This window comes from Mauremys reevesii, unplaced genomic scaffold (assembly GCF_016161935.1).
Source record: "Mauremys reevesii isolate NIE-2019 unplaced genomic scaffold, ASM1616193v1 Contig48, whole genome shotgun sequence".
Classification (NCBI taxonomy): Eukaryota; Metazoa; Chordata; order Testudines; family Geoemydidae; genus Mauremys; species Mauremys reevesii.
The window spans coordinates 135,616-158,765 of NW_024100860.1; the positions used below are offsets into that span (position 1 = coordinate 135,616).

General features: G+C 43.9%; 1 long non-coding RNA gene across 4 annotated transcripts in view; it reads right to left on the reverse strand.

Annotated features, from left to right (window-relative positions):
- Positions 1-4,650: 4,650 nt before the first annotated feature.
- The window catches only part of LOC120394292, a 29,048-nt gene continuing 10,548 nt past the window's right edge, over positions 4,651-23,150 (reverse strand). Inside the window, exons 4-6 of one of the 4 annotated variants that reach the window (XR_005592248.1) lie at positions 17,769-18,034; positions 6,485-6,589; positions 4,651-4,705 (exon numbers count right to left, since the gene is read on the reverse strand). This is a non-coding gene — a long non-coding RNA (uncharacterized LOC120394292). Of the gene's footprint in view, positions 4,706-6,484; positions 6,590-13,606; positions 13,833-17,768; positions 18,061-23,150 lie in introns of those variants that run through there. The other 3 variants (XR_005592246.1, XR_005592247.1, XR_005592249.1) reach the window with 3 other exon arrangements.

A 23,150-nucleotide genomic window follows, 5' to 3' on the forward strand; every position in this document is an offset into this window, starting at 1 on the left:
TGTAGTATGCTGGTGCAAAATCATTTTTTTAAACTCTGACCATACAACCAATTTTTGGCCTTGGGTCAGTCCACATGGAATCAATTGCAAAAACTGCAAGATCGGGGCCTTATCTTGTATCACAGCTATAGGTCTTGTGACAGGGTCGGGCCAGAGGGCTACAGGAGAGTGATCCTATTGGGATGCAGGAAGTGGGGAGCCCACTGCTAAAAGATCCCCCCAGCCTTAAGGGGGGGATCAACAAGACCTGGAAACCAAGTGGTTTCAGGGGACAACTAATGAAATAACAGGGACAGACATGCTGTCAAAGGCTCAAACAGAAGGGAACCAGATGGGGACACCGAGCAGAGAACTCCGGACAGCGCCCACTGCTCCTCGAAGGCATGAAGGGAGTCAGTGGACGCCTCCCAGAGGATTTCTGCCCGGTTGCATGAATGGATGGAGGACCGGAAAGAGGCCCCACAGTTACAGGAGACTCCATCGGCCAACCTCCTCTCCCTGGTTTTATAGATGGCCATTTTAGCCAGGGCCAGGAGGAGGTTGACCAGGAGGTCCCGTGACTTTGTGAGGCCACCTATAGGCAGTGCATAAATAAGGAAATGAGGGGGAAAGTGCAGCCAGAAATGCAACAGGATATCTGTGAGGAGACAGAATAGAGGCTGCAGCTTGGCGTACTCCAGGTAAAGGTGCACCAGAGTCTCCCTCACGCAGCAGAAAGGGCAGGTGTCCAGGATGGGGGTGAACTGCACCAATTACACGCTCGTGCTCAGACCCCTGTGAAGAAGCGACCAACTGACATCCCCGGCGGGCCTTGGGAGCAGGGTGGAGTATAGGCTGGCCCACCGGGGCTCCTCACCCTCTAGAGGTGGCAGGAGGTCCCTCCACTTTGTGTCAGGGTGGGACGCAAAGGTGAGGAAGTGCAGAGTGTGGAGCACGGCGCGTATAGATTTTTCCTTGGCGTTGTGTGTAAATGAACCTGCTTTAAGTCGTGCAGATGTCTTATGCTGAAGGGGCACGGTAGCAGGTTGTGTCCATGGGGCAGGGGCCGCTACAGGAGAATGAGAGAAGGCAAATATATTAGCCCCGATTAAGCAGGTCCCTTTTCCTGGGTAAGATAACAGGGCAGTTCCAGAAAAATCAGGAATTTGCTGGAACCAATGAAGGCAGGCAGGCTAATTAGGACACCTGGTTTAAAAAGGACCTCACTTCAGTCAGTGAAGGGTGCGCAAAGTGCTGAGAGTGAGAGGGCCTGCGGCTGGAGAACTGAGGAGTACAAAGCGCTATCTGGCATCACGAGGAAGGTCCTGTAGTGAGGATAAAGAAGATGTTGGGAGGAGGCTATGGGAAGTAGCCCAGGGAGTTGTAGCTGTCACACAGGTGTTACACGTAACACTGTAGACAGCTGCGATCCACAGGGCCCTGGGCTGAAACCCAGAGTAGAGTGAGGGCCTGGGTTCCCCTCATTCCCCTCCCTCCTAATGGATATAAGAGGAGTTGACTTGGACTGTGGGTCCCACCAGAGGCGAAGATCCCTGGCCTGTCTCCCTGGCCCACTAGGTGGGTCAGCAGAGACTGTGGAGATTGTTCTCCTTCCTTTTCCCCATGCTGGCAAGTGATGTGGTTAGCTGAGTGAATGGCAGGTTTGAGCCATAAAACTGGCCAAACTGAGGCTGCCCTGAATATCTGAGGTGAGCAAATCCGCCAATAAGTGCAGGACCCACCAAGGCAGAGGAGGAACTTTGTCACAGTCTTTTAAGATGCTCCAAAAAAGGACAGCCAGAATAAGACAGTATCGAAACACAACTTCTGGTGGAAATACACTATTCTCAACACAGAGCTTGCAGAGTTCCCCTGGGAGTCGGTAAGGCATAAATGGCACCAGTTCTTACTGATTTCCAGTTTAAATTATTAATTATTCCAGTTCCTTTGACTGGTTTGCTAGTAAAGCCTGTTCTGCTCTGCACAGCTTCTGTGTTAAGCTCACTGGAGTCCTTTTCCAAACAGTGTTTCACTGCTATTGCCTATGAGGAAAACACATCACATTTTATTTGTAGTTATATTGAATCTATATTAAAAATTAAAAATTCCTGATGTCCCTTTAAATGATGAGCTCAGAGATACCTTAGAAAACAAAGCCAAAAGAATAAGCTACGTTCTGCTTCCTCCTACAGAAAGAGAAGTTTGGAGTAACTGTTGACTTCTGTGTTGTATAACTAAGAGCAGAATTTGGCCTAAACCTTGAAACTCAGCATGATGGCTTTAAAAAGTGCAATTAAAAAAGCCCAAATATCTGAAAAATCCATCCTCCTTTCACTGTCAGTCCTGGGTTCTAGATTCTGTATCATACCAAAAACAGTACAGGTTAAGGTAACACAAATCTTTAACTCAAGACTGGGCAAGGTTATGAACAATATTTTCAGGCACATTTTCAAGTATATAGTTGTAATGTATAAATATATTCATAATTTAAGCCATAGTCATAGTACAGTCTGGTAATCATTGGGAATCCTAACCAGTGCTTTCTTTTAAGCTCAATCATAAGGGCAGCAGATTTAACACTTGCTCTCCATTTTTTTTAACATAACATATTTTGTCAAAGCGAGCACCTATTGGGCTTAGAAGATGCTTCCCCATTCCCACTCAGTCCTCAGCTGCTCATTTGAGAGGTAACATTTAGGTGTTGGACTGATGATCAGCTATCACCAAATATGCCATTGAACAGCCAACAAACAGAAAGGATCAATACCAAACTAGACTCAATTCGGTACAATCCAAATACCAAGAGATTGACAAATTACTCTACCTTTTCCACTTACTATATACTCAAGGAATAGGTTACATGTTGTGAAAAACCAGTATTTGTACATCTTAATTCCCCATATTTATGGACCAACAAAGACATTCAGCTTGCACCTCTGTCTCCATAACCACATTCTTCAGGGGCAAGGGAAATTAGTGTCGTGCTATCCTCTATCTTAAATTTATCACCTGACTTTATATCGCAAGGATAGGCAACTTATGGCATGCGTGCCACAGACGGCACACGGGCTGATTTTCAGTGGCACTCACACTGCCTGGGTCCTGGCCACTGGTCCAGAGGCCTCTGCGTTTTAATTTAATTTTAAATGAAGCTTCTTAAACATTTTAAAAACCTTTTTTACTTTACATACACCAATAGTTTAGTTATATATTATAGACTTATAGAAAGAGACCTTCTAAAAACGTTAAATTGTATTACTGGCACATAAAACCTTAAATTAGAGTGAATAAATGAAGACTCGGCACACCACTTCTGAAAGGTTGCCGACCCTGTTATGTCGCTATCTAAACCAGGAAGTTAACAAGATCATAACTGTACCACCACCAAATTCTAACTGGTTTTCAACCTTTTTAACCTGTTTTATATCAGTCATAATAGCTCCATAGTACTCCAAATTAAAAGGAAGTAAAAATGAGAATGAAATAACCTAGTTCCATTCTAAAAAAGGAGTAGGCTTTTCTGGATAAAAACCTATAGATGTCCAAGTTTGAGTATGAATCGAGTGTTTCAAGAGTAAACCTGGAAAGAAGAGTATGTGTAGAGAAAATACTAACCACCTCTGTAGAAAAGGTTTGATTAATGTGCTCACACAGCTAGGATGACACATAGCTATGCCGGACAGCTATCGTGGACAAATTTAGAACCTCTGTATGAAGTCAGTGTAGACCATGTCTATCATAAATAAAAAGCAGTTTTCTATTAGAGAGTGTGGATAGAAAAGAAGCAGTGCTCATATCAGAACAAGGCTAAAGGGAGCGGTTGTAGGGCATTACCCCCAGATTGCCTTTGGGCCCATCTGCTACCTCAGTTTACCTTTAATCTTGCATCAAACCAGATATCACATGTGGTGATTTTACAGTAGTGCTCTCTTCCAGGTTGGTTTATTATCATAACACAAGACTCAAACATACCCTTAACCAGCCTCAATTATTCTTTTCCGCATATAATGCCTCAAGTTTTCAGGTCTTGATCAGAGCAGGCCCATCCTTGTAGTCCCACCCCTCTCCTAGCTGGGACTTCTGCATCCTGCAAGTCCATCAATGGAGGCTTATCACTTCACAGTTTCCAGTTCCTTGTAATTCTCTTCCCCAAAGGCTTCTGCCTTGGAGTTCTGGAAAATTGTCACCTGTCCTCTTCACAGGCCCTCTGCCTGGGCACTAACGAGAGAGAGTCTCTCTCTGAACTTTTGGGGCAGGGGAGGTCTCTCTCTCTTGAATGACCACAGGCTGCCCTTTTACCTGCCAGCAGGCCCGGTTTAGATGCATGCTTCTGTCACATGACCCTTGTATTTATTCCCATCATACAGGGAGATGGGCTAAACCTGACAAAAGGTGCAGCTGTGCCCCAGTCTTTTAATGGACCAGCTCACCCTGTGACAGGAACATACTGCAGCTTGCTCTGACCTGTGATATTTTTAGTTGCACTTAAATATTAGTCATGTATAGATCTTCAAGCACAATAAAGAGGACAGTTAAATTTTACATAAAATAAAAACTCAGCATCACCACTTCCATTTGAATAGTTCAGATATTAAAATCCTACTTTGTTGAGTTCTGCTCGTAGAGCATCGTTGGCTTGCTGCAAGTCCTGGTTTATCTGGTCATACGGCAGATCCCTGTCAGTAAGTCATGTAGCTGATGAAACACTTCTTAGAAATGTAGAAGACTGGGGAGGGTAGGAGAGAGAAACACACTCTAGTTACATGTTTCTTGTCAAGTTACTATAACTATTAACACTGGAAAACGTGGGGGAGGGACTGTAAATTGCCTCTTTAAAAAGTTACTAATTACACTAAAGCGCTCTCTGACAGAAGCAAAAGAGTTTAAAACCCATTTTTAAGTAAAGCATAAATTCTGTTATGGCCACTAATGGCCATGACTCACTTTAGCCAATCAGAGTAGCCTACTTCATCTGCTACACCAAGACAGGTGGATCAAAAAATACTAGCAAATAATGGAATGAAGCTTATATATCGATTCAAAGTAGATCTCCATAACAACATTGAGCATTACAACTAAGCAACCAGACTAATCCCCAATAATCATGATCCTTTGGGGTGCGGGGAATTCCCTTCTTTGCTATGATTACATGTTTAGCTTATTGCTGTCAAAATGTTTTTCATGAGGAAAATGCCTTAGTTATTTTCAATTTGACTTAACACATGACTGGGCAGCAACAGAAGTTTGGTAGAGGGCATTGACTCCTCCGCCTCAGGTCTGGGGGAGCAGAACTTCACTAATGCACACCTCCTAAGATCCTTAGGAATCTAGCCCATCTCCTGCAACTATTAGGAGATGCAAAGTAGATATCCATCTGGGTATAATTCGTTTTTGAGGCTTCTTCCAGGCCCCACGGTCCTTATGGTTGGGGCTCTACATGAATTTGAGAGGATTTATATGAGGAATAGGGCTATGAGGGCACGGGACTTTTAGTCGGGGTGTTGGGGTTGGTAAGGAAAAGAGAGGGCTGAGTGGGGGAGCAGAAAGCAGAGGAAGATAGGGAGGGAAAGCACTAGTGGCGTCTCCTGGCAACAAACCTCTCTGCCAAACTTCTCTTGGCAGCAGCTGCAGGACTCCCCTCTAACAAATCATAGCAGGTTTGTCAGCTGGAGAAGGTAGTGAAGTGCTAGTGCTTCCCCTCAGCTTTCTCCTAAGCACCCTCCTATCCTCCAGCAAGACACCTGCTCCATCCCATGTCCTCAAGCTCCCCCACAGCCTGTTCCCACTCTCATTGCCAGCCAGAGACCCATCCTATGAAGTCCCCACCCTCTTGGATCCCAGTGATCCATTTCCCCAAATCTTTATGTCTCCCCACCCCCTTATTATACCCAGCCTCTCTGCCCTCAGACCCTTTCCAAAGGCCCACTCCTACCCTGGCTTGGCCTGCCAGGAGCAGAAGAATGCAGGCGGGGAGGGTCAAACTCAGGAAGAAGTGAGCAAATTATTAGCAAAATGTTCAAACTTTTTTCTGATTTTATTTTTTGTCATCGAACTATAAATTAGAGGTGAACACATTGGTAGCCTGCCTGCCCAGCCTACCTTGAAGAAATACGGTTTCACTTCCTCTTACCAAGTTATAACCACCAGACTACTATTATCACCAGCTAGGGAACATGGCTTTAGTCAACTTAATTCGTGGTAGGCCAGTAAATTGTTTCACTAACAAATACAGATCCATTCAAGGAACTGAGAGGGCGTGGGACCAGCAGGGCCCCATGTACCGGCGCATAAGCACAGGGCTCCAGAGGTTGCCAAAGCTGGCCCTGGGGGTACCATTACGGGGAAAAAATTCTGACAGCGTGCATGTGGGCGCACACACATCAAATATGGAATCGTCAGCGTTTTTTCTTCTACATGGACAAATACTCAATGAACAACTTGTTCGCTCTGGTAATAGCAGTCTGGAGGCAACTTTAAACTTGTGAAAAAATGGGTCTTGTCTTACCTTTTCCTTTTCTTTTATTTTCTGTTCTAAGGACCGACGATTATTTTCGACAAATTGTCTCTGATGACTCAGTAGGTCGTCCATTTTTTGCTCCAACATTTCACGCTATACAAAGTTTAATCATAAATCACAGTGATGCAAGGGTAATATTTATTATTTGTACTACAATAGCAATCCCGCCCCCGTAATCAGGATTGAAATCCCACTTTAGTAGGCAGTGTTTAAAAAAAAACAACAACAAAAAACGACATACATACGAGGAAGTCATGGTCTCTGCCCCAAAACTCCTTACAGTGTTCCATGACTTAGTGAACACTCACACAGGTATCCCATACCAAACTGAGAACAGATTACACTTGGCTAGAAGACAAGTGTGTGCTAAAGTTTTAATAAGTGTTTAGGCACAGGAGATAAATTCAATGCAACTTTAAATTTACAGAGAATCAGCACATTGATTGATCAGAAAAAAATTACTGAACTATTTTGAACATATTTACTAATATAATCTGCAATTCAATCGGATTTCAAACTCATGTAAAGAAGCTAGACTATAATAAGAAAAGCTCTCAACAGTCACAGCTAGAGGTTATGGTGACAGCTATGCCAGTAACTCAGGTAATTTACAAGTAGCATCACTGTGACATCAGAAGCAGCAACCAATCAATCTTTCCTCTGCACTTTGCTATCAGTCAGTGAAGTGGAGAGGGCCTATTCACTGAGTCAAAAGTTCTCATCGTTAACTTACTTGAACATCTGTATACAAACATGGTAATAACCCTGGATTGACTCATTGTCCCTGGCCTCAACCTACTCGCAGCCAAGACCTTCTCTCAATGGGGTCCTCACAGAGGTAGCAAAGAACAGCCATTACCGTACCTCTGCAGAGGCAAATTCTTAACCCCATTCATATGATGGTATAATCTTCAGCATCCATTATATAGGATGTAGGAAGCAGCAGCATTTTCTAACATTCTTAAGTAGGCAGCAGAATGTGCATGCATAGATAAAATCCTGACAGCAAAGAGTAGGTGACAACCATCACACTTACAGAAGACATATGTGGTGGTGCCTTTCCCCACGGCAACATAACTTCTTTAATCTAAGTGTGTATGGAGGGCAGAAAGGGGATGGGAAAAGAGTTAAGCTAAAGAGAAATATGAAGAATCGTGGAATCCATGACTTGCATGAGCTACAATGTTCTACCCAATGCACACGGAAATTGTGGAGCTGCAACAATTGGCAGAGGCCAAAACATTCAGCTGGACTAACTTCCCCATGTTAAATAGGGTGAAAAGCCAATGATTTTCAAAGAAGGAGACAGTGGTGCTGTTAAAAAGTCTTTATATGACACTTTCAAATGTCTTTAGGATATAGAAAATATCTGTGTTTATTAGATATATGATATCGTTATTCACTCTACAAAAATAACAATACTGCATTGCTGGCTGCCTCAATAGAGAGCTGGCCAGCTATTTGTTCAGTCTATCAGAGCAATTTATCCATAAAGGAAAACTTTTCAAGGTGCAGATCTTCCCACAGCACACACCCACGTAACTGGTATTAAAAAAATTAAAAAAATGAAAAGGTAGGGGAAAAAGGAACCAATCACTAATCCCAAAAGTCATAGAGCAGCAGATGATCCACTAGTTTCCATGGTTCTCCTGCTACGTTGTCCAGTATATCAATGCAGTGGCTGACCCACTAAACCAAACAACCACTTCATGCAGTGGCAAGGAAGCTCCTGCAGAGAAAGGAAGTGCTGTGCAGGCTGCTGAAATCTTGCCCACCCTATCCCATATAGCAAAGTGTAGGCCTCTTCATGGATATGGAAAGATGGGGCCAAATAAGGATTTGCCTCTTAATGAAAGGCTGGGTTTGACTGGCTTTATTTCTTTACTCTTATCAGTGTACACCTGTTTGGCATCTGTTTTAGCTAGCAAAAAAAAAATCCATTTTATATGATTAACACACGTTTGCTCCACTAATGCAAATTATTTCAACGTTTCAATTATATCAGAACTATAGCCACAGAAATTTCTTGGCTTCCTTGCACTGAATACAAGAGGGCCTTTTCCCCCTTGATTCTTCTGCAGCAAAACAGAGAGGTCTTGGAAGGACCCAAGATCTTGCATTCTGAGCACTTTAAAACTCTTCAGTAAGGTGTGTGAATTCTTTCCTGTCATGGAAGGGATCCAGAGGTACCACCAGAATTTAGAGGTCCAAAGGATAGAAAAAATCTGTCCTGGATCATGCAGGTCTGTGACTCTAAGTGGACAGCACTGTTCTCTTTTCTTGTTTATGTACCAGCCTCACAGACTGCAATACAGTTCTACTAATAGGCTTTATTAACTTCTGCCTGTGCTGGTGCTGCATAAGCAAAAGTACGAGATGTTTTAGCTCATATAAAGCTATTTAAATCTTTTAAGGGCATAGGAAATGGTGGACTTAAATATACAGTAGAACCTCAGAGTTACCAACTCGGGAATGGACGTTGTTCGTAACTCTGAACAAAACATGATGGTTGTTCTTTCAAAAGTTTACAACTGAACATTGTCTTAACATAGCTTTCCAACTTAACTATGCAGAAGAAAAATGCTGCTTTCCCGTCATTTTTTAGTACTTTAACACAGTACAGTGCGGTATTTGCCTTGTTTAGCCGGGGGTGGGGTGGGGTAGAAGGGATGTGTCTCTGCTGCTGCCTAATTATGTTCTTCGGTTCCAAACGAGATTTGTGTGGTTGACTGATCAGTTTGTATCTCTGGTGTTTGTAACTCTAAAGCTCAACTGTAAATTATGGAGCCACCATTAGCAAGCACATACATAGTTAAGCTTTGTTGGAGAACTGTGTAATGAATTGTGTTAGTGAAATGTGTACTAAGTAATGTTAGAGAAATTATTATATACAATTCTGGAAGAAAATAGGAATGTTTGCTTTTTGTATGTAGTTCTGCTGCTTGAGATTGTCAGATTTTGCTGAAACAGTCTGTAAATCAGAAAATTGGTTTTGTGTCTCATCTATAAAGTTCTTGACCAAGCAGATAGCAGGGTAGAGAAGAGAGCTGTTAGCTTTCAGTAAGTCAGGTACAATCCCTCATCCCCCCACCCATCCATCCAATCAGCTAACAAGTTTTTTTTTTAATCACAATATTAATAAAATTCACTGCTTGTTCTCTCACCTTATTCTTGGCTTTGATTATTTCAATGACAGAAGACCCCAAACTCTTCATATATTCCATAGTTACTAAAAAGCTCTCAACAGTCACATCTAGAGGTTATGGTGACAGAGCTATGCCAGTTACTCAGGTGATTTACAAATAGCATCATTGTGACATCAGAAGTACCAACCAATCAATCTTTCCTGTGCAATTTGCTCAGTAACTCAGGTGATTCATAAGTAGCATCATTGTGACATCAGAAGTGGCAACCAATCAATCTTTCCTCTGCACTTTGCTATCAGTCAGTGAAGTGGAGAGGGCCTATTCTGAGTCAAAAGTTCTCATTGTTAAATTACTTGAACATTTGTATACAAACATGGTAATAACCCTGGATTGACTCAATGTCCCTGGCCTCAACCTACTCCCAGCCAAGACCTTTTCTCAATGGGGTCCTCACAGAGGTAGCAAACAACCGCCATTACCGTACCTCTGCAGAGGCAAATTCTTAACCCCCATTCACATGATGGTATAACCTTCAGCATCCTGTATATAGGATGTAGAAAGCAGCAGAATTTTCTAACAAGCAGCAAAATTGTACAAGTCAGGTACAATCCCTCATCCCCCACCTGCCTATTCAACCAGCTAACAAGTAAAAACTCAAGGCCACAGAAACAGATGAGTACGAAGAATAAAAATTGCAGTTGTAATATAAGTACAACTGCATGCAGCCAGGGAGTGTGACAGCAAGGAATAGCTGCGATGGGAACTACACAGATATAAGTAAGTTTTAGCAGGATAAGCAAAAAATGTATTAATCTGGGTTAGTTATTGTGATTTATGCAGGCGAATCTTTTAATCAGGGCCGGCTCAAAACCCAGCACGCCACGCCTGCGCGTCGGCATTTTCCCAGGAGGCGGCAGGCGGGTCGGCGGACCTTCCGCAGTCATGCCTGCGGGAGGTCCACGGGCCGCCAGACCAGCAGACCTCCGCAGGCATGACTGCGGAGGCGCTCGTCCGCGGCTCAGGTGGACCTCCGCAGGCATGACTGCGGAGGGTCTGCTGGTCCCAAGGCTCGGGTAGACCTCCGCGGGCATGACTGCGGGCGGTTCCCTGGTCAGCGGCTCGGGTGGACTTCCGCAGGCATGCCTGCGGAAGCTCCATTGGGCAGCGGGACCAGCGCACCCCTCGCGAGCACGTCCCGGGCAGCGGGACCAGCGTCCGGCAGCGCGCCCCTGCGGCATGCCGCCCTGCTTGAGGCGGCGGATTACTAGAGCCGCCCCTGCTTTTAATTAGGGGTTAGAGTAGAATATATATGGATAAAGACACAGATGAGGTAGCTTCCTCTACTGAGTCTGCGCAAAGATTACAGAACAGAGGATTAAAAAATAGATGATTGACATAATAGTGGAGAAGAGACAGAGGAAAAATAGCCAAGCATAGCAGAGATTTGAGAAGAGTCACCCTGTCCCCAAGAAAGATAACTTGAGCACTTTCTTGTCTTGCCTTATCTTTTTGCATGTTTATGTAATTCATACGTGATAGTAGCATTGTCTAAAAACATATATAATAAAGGCTAAAATAAATTGTTTAAGCCTAAATTGAAGTGGATTTGGTTTTCACCCAACAGGTTGACGTTTGCATTTAAAGTGGAACTAAAAATCCCGGTTTCACAGTATAATAAATGAATCTACTTTCCAAGTTCAGCAGAGTTACACTTTAGATTACATTAATTTTTGCATAAAATAGTTTCTTACTTTGCCAGAGACATTTTTTTAAAAATCACAATATTAATAAAATTCACTGCTTGTTCTCTCACCTTATTCTTGGCTTTGATTATTTCAATGACAGAAGACCCCAAACTCTTCATGTATTCCCTAGTTACTAAAAAGCTCTCAACAGTCTCAACAGAGGTGATGGTGACAGAGCTATACCAGTAACTCAGGTGATTTACAAGTAGCATCATTGTGACATCAGAAGAACCAACCAATCAAACTTTCCTGTGCAATTTGCTCAGTAACTCAGGTGATTCATAAGTAGCATCATTGTGACATCAGAAGTAGCAACCAATCAATCTTTCCTCTGCACTTTGCTATCAGTCAGTGAAGTGGAGAGGGCCTATTCTGAGTCAAAAGTTCTCATTGTTAACTTACTTGAACATCTGTATACAAACATGGTAATAACCCTGGATTGACTCATTGTCCCTGGCCTCAACCTACTCCCAGCCAAGACCTTCTCTCAATGGGGTCCTTACAGAGGCAGCAAAGAACAGCCATTACCGTACCTCTGCAGAGGCAAATTCTTAACCCCCATTCATATTGTTGGTGTCACTAGGCCTAAGTAAACCAAAGTTGTGACTACAGGCCTGAGTGAACCAGAGGTCTTCCATGCTGTGAACTTTAACCAGCCTAAGATGCTAACAGACAGCAAGCAAAATGGGTAACTGTCAGCTGTTTCAGCTTGCAGATGCAGGAGTTTGAAGGGGAGGAGGGGGAGAAAAATCTGTATGCGTTTGTGCTGTGAAGGCCAGAGATAAACATGCGGATGAGAACTTTTCTAACACGCTGAAATGTAATGCCTAATGTAACTGCTGTTGGGAAGGGAGAGGTGAGGGAAAAACCGAGACAAAGGCTTACACAAACAAGGGGTATAAATGCTGGGATCCCGCCTGCGCATGAGTGTGCAGGATTTGAGAATGGTTTTCTCCCTGGCACCTTATTTGGGCTCAAATAAACCTGGTTTTGCTTCTCCACCCTGGTGTGATAATTAGTGCTACGCACACGCAGACATGAACCTGCTGTTGCTCCGCCTCGGGCTCTTTGAGCCGGCAACAATATGATGGTATAATCTTCAGCATCCTGTATATAGGATGTAGGAAGCAGCAGAATTTTCTAACAAGCAGCAGCATTTTCTAATATTCTTAAGTAGGCAGCAGAATCTGCATGCATAGATAAATCCCTGACTGCAAAGAGTAGGTGACAACCATCACACTTACAGAAGACATATGTGGTGGTGCCTTTCCCACAGCAACATAACTTCTTTAATCTAAGTGTGTATGGAGGGCAGAAAGGGGATGGGAAAGAGTTAAGCTAAAGAGAAATATGAAGAATCGTGGAATCCATGACTTGCATGAGTTATAATGTTCTACCCAATACACACGGAAACTGTGGAGCTGCAGCAATTGGCAGAGGCCAAAACATTCAGCTGGACTAACTTCCCCATGTTCTCAGGCATTCCTGCACCCCTCAGAGTTTCTCCACTAATCTCAACTCAGAGTGCCTGCAAAGTTCAGTAGCTCCACCAGAACCTCCAGTTCTCCTGGTAACCACAGAACCTGAGGGACCCCTATCATACTTCTAAGTACTACAATGTTCCCCGTTTCTTAGCTCCCCCATTGTTCTCTGCATAACACCGGGAGCTCTCTGCCAGCTTTCTTTCTTTGCATGGGAAAGATTTCAAAATGTCTTAAAGAAATTATCAAGAAAATCCCCAGGCAGAAACCAAACAAAACAAATCATTAAACTCTGTGAGTAAAGTTGACAGTACATGTAAGTTTGTTTTTTTTTAAAATTCGTAATGCTGCAGTTATGAAAAACAAACAAAATGAAGCATTAGAAACCAAGGTAATTCAGAGTTAAGATCAAAATAAAAGACAGCCTAACGTTTGAAAAGTAGGCAAGATCAGGGCCGGCTCCAGGCACCAGTGTAGCAAGCAGGTGCCTGGGCAGCCAATGAAGAGAGGGGTGGCACGTGCAGCAGTTGGCGGCAATTCGGCAGTGGGGCCGTCACTCCCTCTTGGGCGAAGGACCTGCTGCCGGTGCCGCCATAGAAGAAGCGGCGGTAGAGCTGCCACCAATCGCGAATGCGGCTTCTTTTATTATTATTTTTGCTGCTTGGGGCGGCAAAAATGCTAGAAACGACCTTGGTTCAGATGCAAGTCTGTGACAACTGTCAGTAGGAACACAGCATGTGTCCAAAAGACACTTTGTCCGGACATAAGATAAGCATAAGCTGGGTCTGCAAAAAAGCTTGGAGTTCTCCATCCTTCTCTTTGAGGAGATCTTAGTCTGGAATCATCTCTGGACTCTTCCGTGCCCTGTACCTTTTTCACAGAAAGCTTCTTGTCCGACATGCCAGATTTTGAAAGAGGATGTTGCTGATGAGGCCCAGGAAGCGAGGGACCCAGTACTAGCACTCTAAGGAGCAGAGAAGGCATTTACAGGATGGTTATCTGACCCAGGCCCTGAAGCTACTCTCATTGCTTTACCCATTAAGTACATCTGGAGCAGGGCTTCTCTAGATTTGCAGGTCCTGCAAGTGAAGGACTTGCAAATATGTATTTTGTCTGGGGGAATGTTCCTGGAAAATGCCAAACATTACAGGCTATAGTGCCCGTGTTTGATGGGCAGTATGTAAATCCAGGGGACTTAAAAGAAGCCATCCTGACACCAGAAAGAAATAGCTATTCTGGTTAAAAAACCAAAATGCCAATGAGCAACCACTAGCTATCTCTATCTACACGCTGCACAGATTTAAAAAGAGCCAGGTATTTTGTTAGCACTGCTCACTGCCCATGTTCATCTCAAAGCCAGGAGGCATGAGAGGAACTGAGTGGTGGCTGGCCTGCTCCACCCTTTTATGCCCTCGGTGCAGGATATGAGGATGCTCAAGGTGCATGAGACTCTGAACATGGGTGAGTGGGGTGCATTGCACACCGTCAGCAAACTGTGGAAATGGATAACCACTCGAAGGGAAAAAAGTTGCAAAGGGACAACAGTGGTCTGTTCATTAAACCAATAATACACTGGCTTTTACAAATTGTCCTGGAGCCAGTACTAAAAGCCCTTGATCAAAACACCAGTTCAGTATGGAGATCTTATCTCACAAACTCTTATGTGAAGGACTTGAAAACGGCACATTTTCCAGGAAGAAAGATTAGAGGCTAGAGTCACTGAAAAGGCAGAGTTGAGGTTGTTTGAGAGCCTGAATTATACATTTCCAAATTGATAAATGTTGGGTTGCAATTTACGTTTAACTTAACTTTGAATTTCCGTATTTTTAATACTTGTTATTTTTAATTACTACAAATTTATTGTAAGGCACTCTCATCCTTGACTCGAGTTTACCCAAGTATTGAGCCTGCGATAGTTTAGAATCAAGTAACTTTCCCCTGAATTTATGGCAGTTTAGGCTGAAAATATTAAACTATATGACAATGTCCCTTTAAGGTCACAATTGGCCACCAGGTGTCAATCTTCCTCTATGGAATATTATTGGTAGGGGCCTACGGTCCATTTTAGTCAATTTTACGGTCATAGGCTTTTAAAAACCATAAATGTCATGATTTCAGCTATTTAAATCTGAAATGCCACAGTGTTGTAATTGTAGGGTCCTGATCCAAAAGGTATTGTGTGTGTGGGCGGGGTGTCACAAAGTTACTGTGGAGGGTGGGGTTGTGGTGCTGCTACCCTTACCACTGTGCTGCTGGTGTTGTGGCGCCGCCTTTAAGCTGGGAGGCCGGAGAGTGGCAGCTGCTGGCTGGAAGCCCAGCTCTGAAGGCAGCACAGAAGTAAGGACCCTCAGTTTGAGAAACACTGGTCTCCCCCATGAAATCTGTATAGAATAGGATAAAAGTACACAAAAGACCAGATTTCATGGTCCGTTTGGACAGAAGCCGTGGCCCGCGCCTGCTGGGGATAGAGAACTCCAGGGCTGTGGGCGCGGTGCTCTCTGTCCCGGTAGGCACTGGGGCGCGGCTTCTCTCCCCTGCTCAGGCACTAGGCACTAGGCAGAGCACATCAATGAACCGCATTGGGGACCACAGACTTAAACTGACCAGCTTGAAACCCGCTATAAGCGCGACCCTGCATTTATCGCCATGGAATTTTTGGACCCCAAACATCGGCGTTATAACGGGGTTTCACTGTACTTACAGTATTAGTACTTTAAAGCAGCCTACACATTCTAATTAGACACTTGATAAGATGCAAATTAGAAAAAAACTATTTAAAAACTGCTTATCAGGTTAAATATGTAGCAATATAAAAACATTTTAAAAATCTATTATCAAATTGGAAAAATTGAAAGGCCTTTAAAAGTCTGGTTGGCACAATTTATATTTATTTTTGAACTTGGATAGTGGCTGTAGATCAGTTTCACTTTGTTTTTACTAGCTTCATTTTCTGATTCTTATGCATTGGCACAACACTGCAGTGTTTAGGCCACAAATTTTGCAGAGGTTCTTTGTCAGGGTTCTCAAACTGGGGTTGCAACCCCTTAGAAGTCGTGAGGCTATGATGTGGGGAGTCTCAAGCTGTCAGCCTTCACATAAACCCTGCTTTGCCTCCAGCATTTATAATGGTGTTAAATATATTTTAAAGTGTTTTTAATTTATATGGGGTGGGGACTTGCTATGTGAAAGGGGTCACCAGTACCAAAGCTTGAGAATCACTGCTCTTTGTTTATAAGAACTACCTCCACTGGAATTTTCTAAAACATTATTAAAACATTTCTATTTGGTCTTAAGTTTTGAAAAAGCTGCTTCTGAAGAAAAGCTATTAGAAACCTATATTTGGGGCCAAATTTAACCCAATAGTGTTCATTTAACTTATTCAATGCATGTCTCCCTTTTTGGAAGGGGCCTTTTGTAAATATCATATAGGGTCTTTTTTTTCACATCACTAAAACCACTTATCTAAAAATCAAAACTGTTTTTTTCATGATACACGTGTGTGTGTTTGGGGAGGCTCAGAATCTATAGTTTCTTTTCCACAGACTTCAATGGAATTTTGCACATGAAGAACAGTAGTCATCAATTTCAGATTATTAGCATGTGAAATGAATGATCTGATCATTCTTTTATGAGGACCTATTCCACTGGTACTCTATCTGCGAACAAACAGATGGCAGCCAATGGCAGTTGAGAATTTTCCTTTTTTCGGTCACTGACCCTTCTCCCTGCCCCATCCCCTTCTTCCCCCCCCCCAACACCCCCAAAAAAACCCCAGACAAACTAACAAACAAACAAACAAACCAACCAACCAACCCTTCAGGCTTCCAAAGCTGAAACTTCATCTTAGGTTTGCAATTAACTTTACAATGTGACCGTGCACATAAACTAAGCCTTGAATGAAAACTCTTCCCTTTTAAACTAACAGTAAGCAAAGGGTGAGTGTTTGAATTGAGATAACTGTCCTGCAGAACAGCATTACCATTTAAAAAATGATCTTTTTCAAAGACCACTTGCCAATGATTTTGGCTTAATTGGATTAAAGCAGAAATCTAAGAAAGGAGACCCATCCATTCACTGAAAAAAAATGGAGGATACAGACACTGTCCCAAACACTTCCAACAAGGTAACAAAATTTACTGACAGAAAATCTGAAGACCAAAGACAGAATGGCAGAGCAGAAGACATGAAATGGCCTTAAGTCACCTGTCACCTTATCTGCTGAAGATAAGGTTCTTCCTATAGTGTTTATTAAATGTTTACAAAGACTTCCAAGTGGGTATCCTGCACAGCTGCACTGACACTAGGGCTACACTACAGCTTAAGTCGACATAAGGTTTGTTGCTCAGTTGTGTGAAATTAGTCACCCACCTGAGCGACATAACTTACACAGAGTTAAGCGTCGGTGTGGACAGCACTGTGTCGACAGGAGACATAGCTGCCACCGCTTGCGAGCCGGATGAATTAAGCCAGCAGGAGACCTCTAGACCTCTATCCCATCGGCTTAGAGTGGCTACACTAGAGAGCTTAAGCTCAGAAGACTTCTCAGTTGAAGAAGCTCCAGATGCTCATTCTACTATGGTTCTAGTTTAAGCAGGCAAGGATCTCCCTGAAAAATGACTTCTTGATAGAACAGATTACTCTACAGAACCTGCCAAAGAATTTTTTCATACTGGAAAAACTTTATAAACCAAGAAAATAATTAATAAACATGTATATAGGGTTTTTTACCCAGAGATCTCCAAAAGTCTTACACGTTGAGTAGGTATTTTACTCCCCTTTTATATATAAAACAGTCTTCAATGAAGTCCTTAAACACAGAGAGTTTTAATTCTCTTTAAAAAAAATAAGATGTTCTTATTTACAAAGTAGATTTAAAGTCATAACTACACTTGCAAGATACCTTGGTTCTGTGTTTTTAACTGCTCGATGACGGAAGAATTACCACCATTTTCAGGGAACTTGTTGTTGAAATCTGTCTTCTTTGATCTTAAGCCACTGTGACTAGGAATTGCCTCCTATCCCCATGGAAAATGGGATGAAGTAAAAACCTCTCTTTAAAGGGTTTCTTGACTGCTGGATGAAGGACAGCTGTGTGTCTTTTCTTGTTGCCACGAGAACACTGATGAAGAAGCCTGATGCCGAGCAATCTTTCTGTGACTCTTAGTACTTTGAGGATGAGAATGATTTATTTTCTATTTAAAAGAGTGGGGGAAAGCATATCTACCTTTACATAGCTGACAATTCATAAGAGAATTAATTCACTTCTGTATGATGGAAATAAGATAGGGCAATTGGTCAAGCTGTCAGTTGCAATTTTGGATAACAGAGTCCACGACACAGATCGTCCATCAGCACAAAGTACTATATGATTTACACCAGTCTGCTTTTATACCCCCAGCAGTCAACTGACTGGAATACTTTGCTGATTAACATCACAGGCAGCTGAAGAGGGTTGGGGGAGTACTATCTGCAGTTCAGATATATCTAAGCTGGCCAGCATCTCAATGGCAAGAAGTTTGACCTGTGGTTCCTTATATTTAGTATATCAAGTTTTTGTTTTGTTTTTAAGAGAGGCATCCTATCAGTTAACATTGAGGTACCTTCCCTGCACATTCCTCACGATCAGATCGGTTTTGTCAAGCTAGCTGTTGACAGGCATAATATTCATTTTGTATTTCGTTCTAGACTTACTGTGCATTAGAACGGATCCTCATTTGTGTTCTGTGGACAAATATAGCTACATTTTAGACTGTGGGCTCTAGTCATCTCCAAATGTGTGGTGATCCCATTAGCAAGAATTCTACATGTAAATCATTCCACACACAAGAGAGAGACACTCATTTATTTGCACTTACTTTTACAAAATCCCTGGACTCAAAAAACATGCTTTGGCTCTAATATCAGATATTTTCTTTCCCTAAACCTCTGACTGCCAGAAGCCGGGACTGGATGACAGGGAGGGATCACTCAATAAATTGCCCTGTTCTGTTCATTCCCTCTGAAGCATCTGCCACCATCCAGAAGCCAGGATAATGGGCTAGATGGACCATTGGCCCTACTGGATCAGACCATTCTGTTCTAAAAATACAAAAAAGCTGCTATTGGTACTTACTGAACTTGGTTTTCCAATATGTCTAACATTTGAATGGGGTTTTGACTAAAGCACTAAGGGCCCCAATACTGCTCCCCAAAATTCACAAGAATGTAATCCCTGACATCAGTAGTGGAGCAGCTTCCCCCCTCCAGTAAAGCAGGGCTTCAAAACAGCCAAGCGAAGCTGATTGAGGAAGCAGCCACAGCTGTGGCCAGCAATCAGGGCCCAGCTGGCCTGATAAGAGGCCTGTGAGCCAGCACCTGAAGGACTCTCTCTTCAGCCCTGGAGGGAGAGGGGTGAGCTGTCTGCAAGCAAGGTACCCGAAGCAGAGCAGAGCTGGGGAAAGGGCAAGGGAGCTGGGGAGCTCTAGCCTTGCAACTCCCCAGGCTGCGGGTCTTGATGGAGGTCTATGGAGGTACTGGTGCTGCAGAGGGCAGCCCAGGAATAGGCAGAGGCAGCTGGTCCTAACCCCTGGCCAATGATGAGTGGCCATTACAGACCGCGGTCTGCCCCAGTGAGTGGGGGCAAGAGGATGACTGGCAGTAGCCACTGAGGCAAGGTGGTTTTAGAGGTTGGGAGCTCCTGGGAGGAGACCCACAGAGAGTGGGGGTATTGCTGGGGCAGAACCCTGAGGAAAAGGGCACCGGGGTCTGGGAGGGACATGGGGCCTGAGGCTGGCGAGACATCCGCCGGCAGAGAGCGCTCCAAAGGCTGGAAAGAGATGAACAGCAGGAGGTGCCACAGCGGTGAGTCTTCGCCTCGCTACAGAGTGCTATCTGTCTTTAAAAGTGCTACAAAGGAAGCACCTACTGAAAAACAGTAATGGGAATATTCCTGGATATTTACACTGAGTTTATCGTGTAAATCAACTTCTAAATTTACTAGAAAGTGATTGTACACGTATTTCATTAATTTTGTTTGTAGGTTTTCAGTACACGTTTCCTAAAAAAAGGATGTAAGCATGTTGAAGTAGTATAAATATTCTTAAGGTGGTAAAACAACTGTGCCCAAGTTGAGTAGGTTAGGTTTTTTGTTTGTTTTGCTTTTAAAACAGAAAACATAAGAGATCATTTTCAGATTTTAAATGCAAAAACATATACATTCCATATAAATTCTATCCCTCGTGATAACTAAGTATTGAGAAATTCTCAGTCGTGTGATTATTTACATGAAAACAATATGTTTAAAAAGTCCTTTTTGTGTATTCTAATTAGTACTAACTTTTCAAAAATGCTGTCAGGAAATTAACCATACCCCCTGCTTACTCTTCTTAAATCTACACTTTAATCTCAATGGTATGAACAATGAGCACATTTAATGTTACCACTTTCCCTGAAAAATCATATGGCTAATTTTGAAGAACTGCACCTTTCTCCATGTCACACATTAAATGAGATTCTAATGCTGAGATACTCTAGCCCCATACTTTAATCTGGATATTTCTCAGCTTTTTTCTTTCTTCAACTTCTTTATTGTATTGTTCTTGGAGTTCTTCAAACTTAAAACCTACAAATTGACAGTGAATATTTGCTAATAATCTGCCTCATTTCATACATAATCTTTCCCTTTCCATTTCTTATGCCTAATATTAGACAAGGGTGATAAAAGCAACAGCCCTCATTAATCTCTAGTGATATATTAAGACAACAACTCAACGGGAGTTCTTCTAAAACCGAACCGTTCAGAGACTGAAAACTGAGATCTGGAACTCAGTGCCACAATGAAATTGCAACCACTAGACTGAGGCCTGGTCTACACTAGGACTTTAATTCGAATTTATCAGCGTTAATTCGAACTAACCGCTCAACCGTCCACACCAGGAAGCCATTTAATTCGAACTAGAGGGCTCTTTAGTTCGAATTTGGTACTCCACCCCGGCAGGTGGAGTAACGCTAAGTCGCACTTGCTGGCTCGAATTAGGCTTGGTGTGGATGCTAATCGAACTTAGCAGCTCCGGGAGCTATCCCACAGTGCACCACTCTGTTGACGCTCTGGACAGCAGTCCGAGCTTGGATTCTCTGGCCAGCCACACAGGAAATGACCCGCGAAAATTTGAATTCATTTTCCTGTCTGGGCGGTTTGAATCTGACGTTCTGGTTGCACATCGGGGCGAGCTCCGCAGCACCTGCAACGATGCAGAGCTCTCCAGCAGAGGAGTCCGGGCAATCCCAGACTAGAAAGAGGTCCCCAGCATGGACTGACCGGGAAGTCCAGGATCTGATCGCTGTGTGGGCGAGGAGTCTGTGCTCTCGGGCTGCGCTCCAACAAGCGGAACGCGAAGACCTTCGAGAAGGTCTCTAAAGCCATGAAAGACAAAGGATACAGCCGGGATGCGATGCAGTGCGCGTGAAAGTGAAGGACCTAAGACAAGGGTATCAAAAGTCAGAGCGGCAAGCGGACGCTCGGAGCCCAGCCCCAGACATGCCGCTTCTACGAGGCACTGCATGCCATTCTAGGTGGGTCTGCCACCAGTGCCCCACCAGTGACGGTGGACTCCGAGGGCGGAATAGTGTACGGGACAGTTCCCCCTCCCTGTTCGCCGATGGGGAAGATGAGGAAGGGTCTTTAGAGGACGGCGCAGGCGACATCGAACCCACTCCCGCTTTCCCTGACAGCCAGGATCTCTTCATCACCCTCACAGAGATCCCCTACCAACCGTCCCGCCCGTTAACCAGGACTCGGAATCAGGGAAGGATCAGGCGGTAAGTGCTACAAACAGGGAAACATTTATTTTTTAAGAAACAGGGATTTATATAAAAAATAGAAATACTATATAAACATTTTTAAATATGAAACTAAACAAACAGCAGGTCTACACAAACAGCAATGGAGCAATAGTCCTCTGGGGATATTTCAAAAAAGCTCTCAGAGAGCAGCTGGAAAAGCCTCAGCAAGAGGTTTCTTGGGAGAGGTGCTTTATTGGGTGCTCCGTTGAAGCACACTCTCCGCGCCATGCCGTCCTACGGTAGAGGGGACCATCGCCTCTACGAGCATGGCAGCGTAGGGTCCTGGTCTGTGCAGGGCTTCTATTAACATCCGCTCTCTCTGTGTGCGCCTGACACGCCTCAGGGTGATGTCGTTGTGGAAGTGCTGCATCTAATTAGTGGAATTAGTGTACTGTTACTATTGTGCATGGTAGACTTTTACTTTGCATAAGAATGACCCTCGCTTAACAGAGTTTTACTTTGCATAAGAATGACCCTCGCTTAACAGAGTTTTACTTTGCATAAGAATGACCCTCGCTTAACAGCCACTTGTGGCAGGCCTCAGAGGAAAAGCATATAGGGTCTTTCCGTTCACTGGCGGGAGATGCCGCATAACGCTCATCTTTTCTGCTTTGCACATTGCCTCCAGCAGGAGAGCACAGCTAAGCACTAACTGATAAGCACTCTGTACTGTAAGGCTTACCAGGACTTTGTGCAAGAGGATGCAGCTGTCTCTCCTCGCATGCGCTCTCCAGTGCAATGGCGCCGCCAATGAGGCGTATTCCGAAATCTCGGACTAGTTCTGAGATCTCCTGAGACTTGGTTCCCTCTTTGGTCTTGTTCACTGAAACTGACTAGACTGTGTTTACTGTTGGCAAACATGTATGTGTTCAAGGAAATCACCTACTTTTTCACATCACACAGCTTGGCTCCTTCCCGGACTGCCCGCCATCCCCCTCGCAGAGGCTGGCTCAGATTAGGCGCAGAAAGAAAAAGACAAGGGACGACATGTTCCAGGAACTGATGGCCAGCTCCAGAGCGGAGGCGGCAGAGCAGAGACAGTCGAGGAGAGCCTGTGTCAGCAGCATCGCACACACCTGGAACGGGAGGATAGGTGGCGGCAGGAAGACCAGCAGGCGACTCAAACGCTGCTTGGTCTAATGAGGAGCAAACGGACACGCTCCGGCGCCTTGTAGATGTTCTGCAAGACCGCAGTCAGGAGGAGAGAGCCCCCCTGCAGTGCATCTGCAACCACCCTCCAACGCCAAGAAGTCCTGTCCCCCCCTCACCCAAAGTGACAAGACGGAGGCGGTAGGGGCCGTGAGAACTGTCCCTGCACCGCAGCACAACGATAATGTTAGAGACAACTGTCGCGCTGTAAATTTGTACAAGCTCTTTCTTTACAGCATCAACCAGTCCCAACTCCAAGTTCAAACCCCCCACTGTGTATTACATTATTAAAAGCGGTTTGGTGTTACTGACT